Here is a 12,500-nt window from a genome sequence, read left to right as displayed (position 1 = left end):
GCTGCATTCATGCCACATTTACTAACCGGAAACCATATTCTCAAGGACTTTGAACAACCTCTAGTGGAAGGAGCTGTCTAATCGTCCATCCAAAACCACACTACAAATCCATCCTGTTCTTCCACTTCACTAACGCAATCTCACTATATATATATATATATATATATATATATATATATATATATATATATATATATATATATATATATATATATATATATATATATATATATATATATATATATATTTTTTTTTATTTTTTATTTTTTTTTTTACCACCTTTTTACTACCACGTGAACCCCAAAAAGTAAGAATCTGTACACGCAATCACTATACGACTACAACCATGCAGAACATGAATGCTACTGACTAACTATTTATTATCCGTCAGCCTGTCGCTCCCTCCCTCGCCTCCTCCTTCCTAACCGTACCAAAAAGAAAAAAAAAGCAAGAAGCTATACAAAAAACACCACGAGACTATAACCTTAAAGAAAACCACTCAAAAGAACCTGATAGACTGACGCTGACGACTGCTCCCAATCGTCTGCCTCGCTCACACCCTCACTCTCTCTCCCTCTCTCTCTTAACTATCTGATCGAATACACATGCAGATTACTCACAGATCTCTTCGGGTCGATATCAGTTTGTTGTTGAGCGCGACAGCCAATGCCCTTTAGAAGTCAAGATATATTACAACTCGACAGTTTACTGCTATCATGACCTGAGTTTCATTAAACTTGAAAGGCATGATGTTACGCGCCAGAGAGAGAGAGAGAGAGAGAGAGAGAGAGAGAGAGAGAGAGAGAGAGAGAGAGAGAGAGAGAGAGAGAGAGAGAGAGAGAGAGAGAGAGAGGAAGGTAAAGTGGGTCGAGGAGGAAGAAGGAGGAGGAAGTCTAAAAGAAAGGGAGGAAGGAGAGGCCATGGGGAGGGGAATGGGGGAGGTAAAAGGCACTTAAAGAAGAAATAAAGAAAACATGAGAGAGAGAGAGAGAGAGAGAGAGAGAGAGAGAGAGAGAGAGAGAGAGAGAGAGAGAGAGAGAGAGAGAGAGAGAGAGAGAGAGAGAGAGAGAAGGATGGATGGAAATAGCTTGGTGGTTAACTAAAGAAGAGAGAGAGAGGGAGGGAAGGAGGAAAGGAGAGAGGGAGAGGGAGACTGAGAGGGAGGAAGAGGGGGAGTGGGTCACGGTCCAATACACTTCAAGCGACTCATCTCCTACCAACTTGTTAGTACTTACAGCAGAGTGAGCATTGCCCGCCTCTCTCTCTCTCTCTCTCTCTCTCTCTCTCTCTCTCTCTCTCTCTCTCTCTCTCTCTCTAGAAGGTATTTGACTTGCCTCACTCACTCCCTCACTCACTCAGTTACTCATCTCACTCTTACCTTCCTTCATCATCTTTTTTTCTCATTCCTCCTCCTCCTCCTCTTCCTTCTCCTCTTACTTCTCTTTCTCCTACGTCTCTTAATTTAAGATTAAATGGTATACTTAATAAGAAGATCTACTCTTGTTTGTTCTTCCTTTCTGTTCGTCTTCCTCTTCCTCCTCCTCCTCCTCACAGTTTTCCTCCCCGAGACCTTACCTTCCTTTCCTATAGTGTTCATACAAGGCACCAATTACTTTCCTTCCTTCCCTCTTTCTCTTCATCTCTTCCACGTTCCTTCCCTCCTATCCTCTCTTCTCGTCACGTCTTACCCCTTGCCTACCCTGCAATATCCCCTCTCTCTCTCTCTCTCTCTCTCTCTCTCTCTCTCTCTCTCTCTCTCTCTCTCTCTGGGTTTTATTATATGTACGAAATCACTTATCAGCAGCGATACCAGTTATGGATGTAATGTATCTCCTTCTCTTCCAGCGAACACCGATGCTTCACGGAGATAGATTGCGCACATATACTCTCCCTCTCCCTCTCTCTCTCTCTCTCTCTCTCTCTCTCTCTTTGCTCCCTTCCCACTCATCATTCAACCATTCCACACGATCCATTACCATTCAATCACGCAACACAGCAGCAGCAACTCGGAAGGGAAGGGAAGGGAAGGGAAGAAGAGAGGAGGAGGAGGAGGAGGAGGAGGAGTTGAAGAGGGGGATATGGAGGTAAAGGGAAGGGAAGGGAAGAGAAGGAGGGTGGTGGTGGTGGTGGTGGTGGTGGTGGTGGTGGTGGTGATTATGGAGGAGGAGGAGGAGGAGGAGGAGGAGGAGGAGGAGGAGGAGGAGGAGGAGGAGGAGGAGGAGGAGGAGGAGGAGTGTTCAATTTCACCAAAGGCTCAACACAGGCTGCCTCGATCCCCTTCAGATCCAGAGAGTATATCCAAAACTAACTCTCTCTCTCTCTCTCTCTCTCTCTCTCTCTCTCTCTCTCTCTCTCTCTCTCTCTCTCTCTCTCTCCGGCACAAGAAAAACGAGCTGATTTTCTTATTGCAGCGAAACAAGAGGATTCAGCGACACTCTTCTTCCTCCTCTTCCTCCCCCTCCTCCTCCTTCTCTTCCCCCCACCCTCTTCCTCCTCCACCTCCTTCTGCTACCACACTTGTGTAAACACTGGCCTATTGGTGCTACAGAATGAGAGAGAGAGAGAGAGAGAGAGAGAGAGAGAGAGAGAGAGAGAGAGAGAGAGAGAGAGAGAGAGAGAGAGAGAGAGAGAGAGAGAGAGAGAGAGAGAGAGACTGACTAGAAGGCCCAAACTATAAGGAAGACATTAATTTTAATTCATTACTGACTTATAATATTCTCTCTCTCTCTCTCTCTCTCTCTCTCTCTCTCTCTCTCTCTCTCTCTCTCTCTGTCTCTCTCTCTAACACGCCCAACCTTTCCTCCTTTCCTCATTTCAACCCTCTTTCTCTCATACCCTCTCGTCATTCACCCCACTGCCTTTACCTAAGCTGGTCCCTGCCTCCCTAAACCTTCCCTTCCTTGCTACACACTCCTACGCACTTCCCAGGTATTGCTCTTCCCTCCCACAGCATCTGGTAATTAGCACAAAGGACTGTATTCTGAAACACCTCTGACCGCACCTGGACTACTTTCTAAAGGCTCTATATAGTTGAAGTGACAGGGGTTTTTAAAGGTGTTTTTTTTGGTTGTTGGTTCTTTTTTATGGTGCCAGTGATAGATTAACAAGACTTCTACATTATGAACGGGAGAAAAACTGTTGAGTATCAGGCTAGTCATCTCTGTGGCCTCGGAAGATAGTCATGGTGAGAGTGTAAAATACAGGCCAGGCTCCTCCGTCGGGGCTGTGGCAGCAGTTCCTTACCTTGACTGGATACGTAACCAATGAAAGTGGGGTAAAATGTGTAGAAAGAAATATATATACAGAAACGTAGCCCATGAGGGGATTAAAATCTAGAGCGACAAATTATATAGAAACGTGTTTAATGAAGAAAGAAAAATGTATAGTGGAGAAATCTATAGAAACGTAGCCAATTAGGGAAGTAAAATATATAGCAAAGAAATATGATTATAGAAACGTAGCCAATGAAGGAAGTGAAAAATATAGGGAAAAAATGATATAAGAGCGTGTCTAACGAAGGAAATAAAAATGTACATAGGAAAGAAATGTATGGAAAAGTAGCCAATGAAGTAAAATATATAGGGAAAAATTATATAAAATCGTGTTTAATGAAGGAAGTGATATATATATATATATATATATATATATATATATATATATATATATATATATATATATATATATATATATATATATATATATATATATATAAGCAGAAAAAGTGTCTAATGAAGAAAGTAAAGGGTATGCACAAGAAAAATGCGCATATTTTCATCCCATACTGTTTATAATTCGTGATAATAAATAGAAAGATTGGATGAATTTTGAAGAGAATTTACTAGTAAGATACATGAACAATATTGCAGATTTTTGGGTAATTTTGTAAAGGAAATTGAAGGGAATAGGTAAAAGAAGTAGACATAATTATCTAATGATGAAAAAATGTGTGTGCGTGTGTGTGTGTGTGTGTGTGTGTGTGTGTGTGTGTGTGTGTGTGTGTGTGTGTGTGTGTGTGTGTGTGTGTGTGTGTGTGTGTGTGTGTGTTTCAAAGACTTAATATATAATCATTTTTTTTCATTCTATTTCTTTATTATCCTTTTTCCTACTATGAGAGAGAGAGAGAGAGAGAGAGAGAGAGAGAGAGAGAGAGAGAGAGAGAGAGAGAGAGAGAGAGAGAGAGAGAGAGAGAGAGAGAGAGAAATGAAGCAATGGGAAACTTTCACTGGCACTCACTCGCTCCATCATCTGATTGGTCCGTGAAAAACCTAAGCTATTCTTGTCCACCAATGACAGCCCGACAAAATATTCCAGAGATAAGACTCGACGCCGTGCAAATAAATATAACAAGTCGATAGAGAGAGAGAGAGAGAGAGAGAGAGAGAGAGAGAGAGAGAGAGAGAGAGAGAGAGAGAGAGTAATAAGGGTCTCTCTCTCTCTCTCTCTCTCTCTCTCTCTCTCTCTCTCTCTCTCTCTCTCTCTCTCTCTCTCTCTCTCTCAATACACCCTCGTTATTTTCTTTTTATTACCTTTCGCAACTCCCATTCGTTTTACTTTACTTTTCTTTATCTTATTTTATTTCTCTCCTATATTTTTACTCTTTTCTCTTTCTTCCTCTCCCATTCTCCTCGTTCCATCATTCACTCTCCTCATCTTTTCCTTCCCTTTTTCCTACGATTTCTATTTTTTTTTTCCGCCGTGTTTCTTACCATAAATTATCATGTCGTTTTTCCCCTCATCTCTTCCTCCTCTCCCCTCCTCTCTTTCTCCCTCTCCCTCTCCCTCTCACTGCAGCCATTTCCTCTCATTCATCACACAGCTCTCTTTAATCCTCATCTTTGCTATTCTCTCCTCTCTCCCTCTCCCTCTCCTCTCCTTTCCTCTCCCCTCCCTCTCTCCTCCTCCTTTTCCCTCTCCCCCACAAAAATCATTAATTCTTCCCATTTCCCTAAAAAGTTTCTATTTACACTTATTTTTTTATTTACTTTTCTTTACTTTATATTTCAGAAATTTATGATTTATTATATTTTTATTACATCGCCATATCCTTAAAAAGTAATTAGTTCTTGACAGAAAAAAAAACAATATTTTGTTTATGTATATTTCTCTCTCTCTCTCTCTCTCTCTCTCTCTCTCTCTCTCTCTCTCTCTCTCTCTCTCTCTCTCTCTTTTCCTCCCAGAAACTTTAACTACAAGACGAAACAAGACTTTTTCATCAAGTTTGTTGCTCCGTCTTGAATGTCGTATGGAGGCAGGGACGGAAGGGGTGAGGAGGAGGAGGAGGAGGAGGAGGAGGAGGAGGAGGAGGAGGAGGAGGAGGAGGAGGAGGAGGAAAAGAAGAAAGAGTGAGGAGGAAAGGGAGAGGAGGAGGGAAAGGAGAGGGAACTTGCGATGAGGAGTTGTAACGATGTTGTTTGTGAACGTACGGCCATTAGCGAAGGACAGTAAAGGGCAAAAAGGGAGAGGGAATGAAGGGGGAGGATGGAGAGGAGAGGAGGAAAGAAAGGGTGAAGGGAGGGGAATGAAGGAAGAAGGGAACAACAAATCAAATTATCTACGGTTTGTCCTTCCTCCTTCTCCTCCTCCTCACCCCTTACCTCCCCTCCTCTCTCCTCTCATCTCCCCTCCCTCCACTTCTCTCTGTTACAGCCAGATGTTCTGGGAGACTAGTTTATCTCCCTCCTTACCTCTCCCTTCCTCCTCCTTTTTCTCCAGTGCCTTCAACAATCACTCCCTCATTCCAGTGACACCGATCTCTCTCTCTCTCTCTCTCTCTCTCTCTCTCTCTCTCTCTCTCTCTCTCTCTCTCTCTCTCTCTCTCTCTAACCATCACACACACTGACACCACCGTCTACTCCTCTTTCTCCACCACAACAAACAATAACACCACCTCCTCCTCCTCCCCTTCAGTATACCACACCACAGTCATCCCTCTTCCTTCCTCCTCCTCCTCTCTTTCCTCTCGCACCACCACCACCACCACCACCTCCTCCTGCGCCCCCTTTAGAATGGCGTCTTGTGTTTTTCCTGAAGGTTCCTCAAAGCGCTGGGAGTAATTGCCGCGGCGACAGGTCGGCTTGTCAATTTACTTTACGAAAATCACATTAGTCTTGGCTCTTAGGGAAGTGTGCGCCCTGCATCTACCAACACAGCCATCCTCTTCTCCTCCACCTCCTATACTCCTTCCTTTACGCTTGGCTTTATCTTCTCTTCCTCCTTCTCTCTGTGCTTCTCTTTCGTTACTCTTTCCTCTTCTCCAAACCCAAAATTTTCATCTCTGCTTCATTTTTCGCTTTATTTTCTTTCTCTCTGCTTTCTTACCAATGCAGTCATTCTCTTCTCTTCCTTCTCTACCTCCTCCTTTTATTCTTAGTCTTTTCTTTTTTCTCTCTGTCCTTCTCTTTCGTTTCCCATTCTCTTCCTCCAAATCTTCGTCTCCTTTTCTTCACTGTTCGCTTCACACAACCATCCTCTTCTCCTCCTTCTCCACCTCCTCCCTTTACTCTTGGCTTTATCTCATTTTCCTCTTTCTCTCTGTCCTTCTCATTCGTTTACCTTTATCTTCCTTAAATTTTCATCTCCTTTTCTTAACTTTTCGCTTAATCTTCTCTTTCTCTGCGTTCTTCTCTTATGTTATTTTCAGTTTGCCTCCTCTTCCCCCTTCCTTCCTTTACTCATTTCTTCGTATCCTTCTCTTTCTCTCTGTCTTTCTTCCTCTCTTCGCTTCATCTCATTCTCTTTCTCGTTCTCCCTATCCTCCTTCTCTTGCGTTATCATTTGTTTCCCTTTCTCTCCTTCAAATTCTTATCTCCTTTAGTTATTCTTTACTCTTCGCTTCATCTCTCTCTCTCTCTCCATCCTTCCCCTACATTCTCCTTTGTTTCCCTCCTCCTCTCTTCTCCTTTTGAACCTCTTCGTTACATCTCACTTTCTGTCTCTTCCTCTCTATCCTTCTTTTCTTACTCTATCCTTCGTTCCCCTTTCTCTTCTTCAAACCTACTCTCCTTTTCCATCTTTTCAGTTTGGGTCTTAGCATTGTGCGTGTGACGAAGTGGTAGACACCGAATAAGAAAGAGGAAGAGGAGAGAGGGGGATAAAAAAGAGGAAGAAATGCAAGTATAACCGAAGGAGAGAAGGAAAGAAACAAAAGGAAAGATAACAGAACAGAAATAAGAGGCGTATCACTCACCTGTTATCAGTCACCACAAACACTAAAACTACGAGGAAAAACAGGGACATCACCACAGACTCACCACCGCCACAGCACCACCGCATCATCACCACAGCATCACCATCTCACCAACGTACCTGTAACGAGGAACAAATAATCAATACGGGATGTTCTGGTGAGCTACCTGTGTGTATGTGTGTGTGTGTTTGTGTGAAGAGGACGGTTCGTAGGGAAGGAGGGAGAGGTGGGAGGAGGGACAGTAAGGGAGGGTGGGACGGGAGAGCGGGGGAAGAAAGGAGAGTGAAGGGGAGAGGAAGCGATGTATAACCAGTCCTGGAGATAATGAGATGAATAAAACTGGGAGAGAGAAAACTTGGCGATGAAAAGATTGTGAGGAGATGAGTGAGTACATGAGTAAGTGATGTGAAGATAAAGAGGAGTAAAAAAAATAGAATGGGTGGGAGAGTTGGAGAGTTGGGGGGAGTGCGATATAATGGGGAGGACAGGGGGGCAGGAAAGGAGTTGGGGAATATATGAAGAGTGGAGGAGGATGTAGGGAAGATGAATTATAGATGACTGGTTAAAGGGAAAGGAAGGAGGAAAGGAGTTAAGGAATGTATGAAGTTTGAAGAGAAATGTAAGTGACATAAGATGGGGTATAGAGAACTGGAGGACGATGGGAAGAAGGAAAGGAGATGGAAAAATAAAGGGGTTGGACGGGAATGTAAAGGATGTGAGGTGTGTTAGACTAGAGGTGACACAATAAGCAGGTGGAGAGTGGAAAATATGGCAAAAAGAGGAGTGGAGGGGAAAGGCGGAGGAGTGTAGAGTGGAGGCAGTGAAGAGTGGGGAGAGGAAGATGAAGGAGGGGGAACAAAGGGCAAGAGAGGCAGGAGTGAGACATGAATAATTAAATCATGATCGTAAAACACAGAAAAAGTTACAGAAATCAGACTAATTAGGTAATTAATTTCTAATATGTATATATTCTTGCATGCTGTGAAAAAAAAAGAAAGGCTTAAAATAAAACTATGAGAAAAGGCCATATAAATAGCATAACAACCATAAAACATCGAGAAAGTAAAAAAAAAAAAAAATCAATAAATCCATTTCCTCTTCATCGTAAACTTTCCTTTGGCGTAAAATAAGTAAATAATAAACTAAGAAAACAAAACATAAGAAAAATTTTCAAGACCCCGAGGAGCAAATTAATTTATAAACAATGCTGGAGAGTTATTTTTATCTTGGTGACCTTACGACTTCCTTCCTTTCTTGCTCCCTTTTCTTCTCCCTTTCCTCCTCTCCCTTCTCACTTTGCCTCCCTCCCTCGGCACAACAGCGAGGCCTTTTCAGCTCACTATATCCAAATTAATTATCTCCATTACCCTATATATCCATGCCCTCCTCTGTCCCTCTCCTCCCATTCCTTCCCTCCCTCCCTCCCTTTTCCATTATTCACCTCTCTCTCTCTCTCTCTCTCTCTCTCTCTCTCTCTCTCTCTCTCTCTCTCTCTCTCTCTCTCTCTCTCTGATTTATGGTTTCTCATTTCACGTTTAATTCAGATTTCTTTCTTACTCTCCTTCCTCTTATCTTCTATTTCCTTCTCCTTATGTTCTTCCATTTCTTATCCTCCTCCTCCTCCTTCTCCTTTCCTCGCTTATATCACCCGTTATTATTCTCCTTTCTATAAATTTCCTCCTCCTTTTCCCCTTCCTCTCTCCCTCTCTTCCTCCCCTTCATCATTATCTTCTTCAACGCGACTATATATATTTTTCCCTCTCTCTCTCTCTCTCTCTCTCTCTCTCTCTCTCTCTCTCTCTCTCTCTCTCTCTCTCTCTCTCTCTCTCTCTCCCCAGCTCCTCACAAAGTCTTATAGTAAAGTTTTTTTTTCTGTATTTTAAACATAAATATTAACTCTTTTCATCAGCTGGACCCTTCTATCTCTCTTTCTTCCTGCCCTCTTCTTCTTCTCGTTCCTTTCCATCATCTTCCTCTTCTTCTTTAGCTGAGACCTTCCATCTTTCTTTCTTCCTGTTCTCTTCGTCTCCCTCCCCATCCTCCTCCTCTTCTTTAGATAGGACCTTCCATATCTCTTTCTTCCTGCCCTCTTCTTCTTCTTCTTCTTCTTCTTCTTCTTCTTCTTCTCCTTCCCATCCTCCTCTTCTTCTTTAACCTCCCCATTCTCTTCCATTTCTTCTTCCTTGTTCTCCCTTCAAATCCTCTTCCTCCTCTTCTTCTTCAGCTAAACCCTTCCATCTCTCTTCCTGCCCTCTTCTAGTTCCTCTCCCTTCCCCTCCTCCTCCTACTCTTCCTCTTCTTCTTCTTCCTTTTCCCTCTTCTCATCCTTTCTAATCTTACTCCGAATTCCCTTCAGCCCACTCGTGAGTCCATTAATTTGGCTTCTAATCCCACTCACCTTGTTTGGATCCTCCTATCGCTGGCGCCCCCTCCCCCTCCCACCCAACCTAAACACCATCTCTCTCTCTCTCTCTCTCTCTCTCTCTCTCTCTCTCTCTCTCTCTCTCTCTCTCTCTCTCTCTCTCTCTCTTTCGGCTTTAAACTTCTAACACACATACACACATACACACACAACCTTTCTTATTCTTCCTTCACTCTTCTTCTTCTTCTTCTTCCTCTTCTTCTTCAAAATACCCATTCCTTCTTCCATCAAAACTTCAAACATCATTCAAAACACTATCACATTCACGACCAACTTCACCATCCATCCATCCATTCATCCATCCATCCATCCCTCACTGAAACCCAAATCCCATTCACACACACATACACACACACATACAAACACACACACACACACACACACATACACACACATACAAACACACATACTTACACATGCACAACCCACTCATCCATCCCCCAACACAACCCCAACAGAATCCCTCACAGTCAAGATTCTCTCTATATATCTGTCCCTTCCTCTCCCCATCCCTTCTCTTCCTTTCCTTCCCATCTCCCACCATCGCCCTCCCCACTCTCCCCTCTCTCCCCCCTCACCCCACTCATCCTATTGAAGAACATGAAAACATTCCCTGGTTCAAACGCTTCTCTTCCTCGCTAACAATGACAATACATATCGAGCCAATTCAATTTACGGCCAACAAGGAGAAAGGAGGGAAGAGAGGAGGAGGAGGAGGAGGAGGAGGAGGAGGAGGAGGAGGAGGAGGAGGAAAGAGAATGTGGATAGAGGGGGTGGGAGGAGGGTCGAGGACAAAGAGAGAGAGAGAGAGAGAGAGAGAGAGAGAGAGAGAGAGAGAGAGAGAGAGAGAGAGAGAGAGAGAGAGAGAGAGAGAGAGAGAGAGAGAGAGGGAACGGGGAGAATGCGTAGGGAATGAAATGGAAAATCGGGGTGAGAGAGAGAGAGAGAGAGAGAGAGAGAGAGAGAGAGAGAGAGAGAGAGAGAGAGAGAGAGAGAGAGAGAGAGAGAGAGAGAAAGTACTAGGGGGGAAAAGGGAGAGGAGGAAGAAAGAGCCGGAACCATAAATGAGATGTGCTATGGGGGGGGGGGAGAGAGAGAGAGAGAGAGAGAGAGAGAGAGAGAGAGAGAGAGAGAGAGAGAGAGAGAGAGAGAGAGAGAATATTTCCATGTAATTAAGATCACAAAATATAACTATACACACAGTACTTTTACAACACACACACACACACACACACACACACACACACACACACACACAGGAGGGTTTTAAAGAATGAACTTGATAAAACAGGATAATATTACTAAAAATGAGACTAATATATTTCCCTGACAACCGGCAAGAGAGGAAGACGGGTGGAGGAGGAGGAGGAGGAGGAGGAGGAGGAGGAGGAGGAGGAGGAGGAGGGAGAATGGAAATGGGAAACTAAGTAGATGGGAAGATAGATATGGAGGAGAAATGGACGCGAATAGTGAGTGATGAATGGAGGAGGAGGAGGAAAGGGAAAGAGAGAGAGAGAGAGAGAGAGAGAGAGAGAGAGAGAGAGAGAGAGAGAGAGAGAGAGAGAGAGAGAGAGAGAGAGAGAGAGAGAAGGAAACAGGAACCAGAGACTCTCCCCAACTCATTTTCTGATAAGATGAGAGGATTGATAAAGTATAGAACAGCGAGTATGCTAATATCAACAACCCCCCACCCCCTTCCTCCTCCTCCTCCTCCTCTTTCCTCTCTCAGCACCTCCTCCTCCTCTCCTCTCTCCATCCCTCCCTCCCTCCATCTCTCAGATCAATACCTCCTCAAACATTCCTCACACATCTACAAACATCACACACACACACACACACACACACACACACACACACACACACACATCACTACGCAATACTTAAAACATTGCACTGACTACAGTACGTACACACACACACACACACACACACACACACACACACACACACACACACACACACACACACACACACACACACACCATTAAAGAAAAAAGATGTAGGATTTGCTGGGCGACAAAGCACTTGCAATTTGAGAGAGAGAGAGAGAGAGAGAGAGAGAGAGAGAGAGAGAGAGAGAGAGAGAGAGAGAGAGAGAGAGAGAGAGAGAGAGAGAGAGAGAGAGAGAGAGAGTCACAAACGAATCACCACACACAGAAACACAAAGAAAAAGAAAACTGAAAGAGAAACAGGAACAAAAAATATATATAAAAAAAAACAGTAGCAGAAGCGGTAGCAGCAATAGTAGTAGTAGTAGTAGTAGTAGTAGTAGTAGTAGTAGTAGTAGTAGTAGTAGTAGTAGTAGTAGTAGCAGCAGTACCAGCAATAACAACAACGAAAAGGGAAACGAGAGAGAAAGAGAGAAGAGGAACAGGAGGCGGGAGAAGGAGGAGTAGGAGGAGGAAAAGGAGGAGAAAGGAGTTTAATAATAAGGTCTGGAGAGCATTTCCAATATTCCCAGTATAAATTGTGAACTTCGGGCACGTTATAAGCGATCCAATCCTGCAGCGGCGCACATCGATTCTCTCATGTCAATTGAAAGTCAACTCGATTACTACACTAAAACCCTTTTCTTCCTTCCACTGAGAGACTAAGGAGGGAACGACGCAGAGCCAGGGTGGGAAGGAGCAAGGGAAAAGGGGAAAAAGTGAAGGAAAAAGGAAGGTAGGAAGGTTGCAGTGAAACGTTGCAGTGAAATGTGTGTGTGTGTGTGTGTGTGTGTGTGTGTGTGTGTGTGTGTGTGTGTGTGTGTGTGTGTGTGTGTGTGTGTGTGTGTGTGTGTGTGTGTGTGTGTGTGTGTTTGGTGTGTGCAGAGCTGTGAAAGAGGAAAGGAAAGGAAGGAAAGAGAGGAAAGGAAAGAGGGAAGGTTGATAAAGAGATGAGGAAAGGGAG

At 43.7% G+C, this 12,500-nt stretch overlaps 1 long non-coding RNA gene across 2 annotated transcripts in view; it reads right to left on the bottom strand.

Annotated features, from left to right (window-relative positions):
* Positions 1-6,543: 6,543 nt before the first annotated feature.
* LOC135102085 (uncharacterized) overlaps positions 6,544-12,500 on the bottom strand; it is a 44,107-nt gene continuing 38,150 nt past the window's right edge. The window contains exons 2-3 of one of the 2 annotated variants that reach the window (XR_010269519.1): positions 6,908-7,305; positions 6,544-6,824 (exon numbers count right to left, since the gene is read on the bottom strand). This is a non-coding gene — a long non-coding RNA (uncharacterized LOC135102085). Of the gene's footprint in view, positions 7,306-12,500 lie in introns of both variants that reach the window. The other variant, XR_010269518.1, reaches the window with a different exon arrangement.

Source organism: Scylla paramamosain, chromosome 7, assembly GCF_035594125.1.
Source record: "Scylla paramamosain isolate STU-SP2022 chromosome 7, ASM3559412v1, whole genome shotgun sequence".
Taxonomy (NCBI): Eukaryota; Metazoa; Arthropoda; class Malacostraca; order Decapoda; family Portunidae; genus Scylla; species Scylla paramamosain.
Note: the sequence above shows the minus strand (reverse complement) of the source record. Positions and strands in the feature narration are given on the sequence as shown.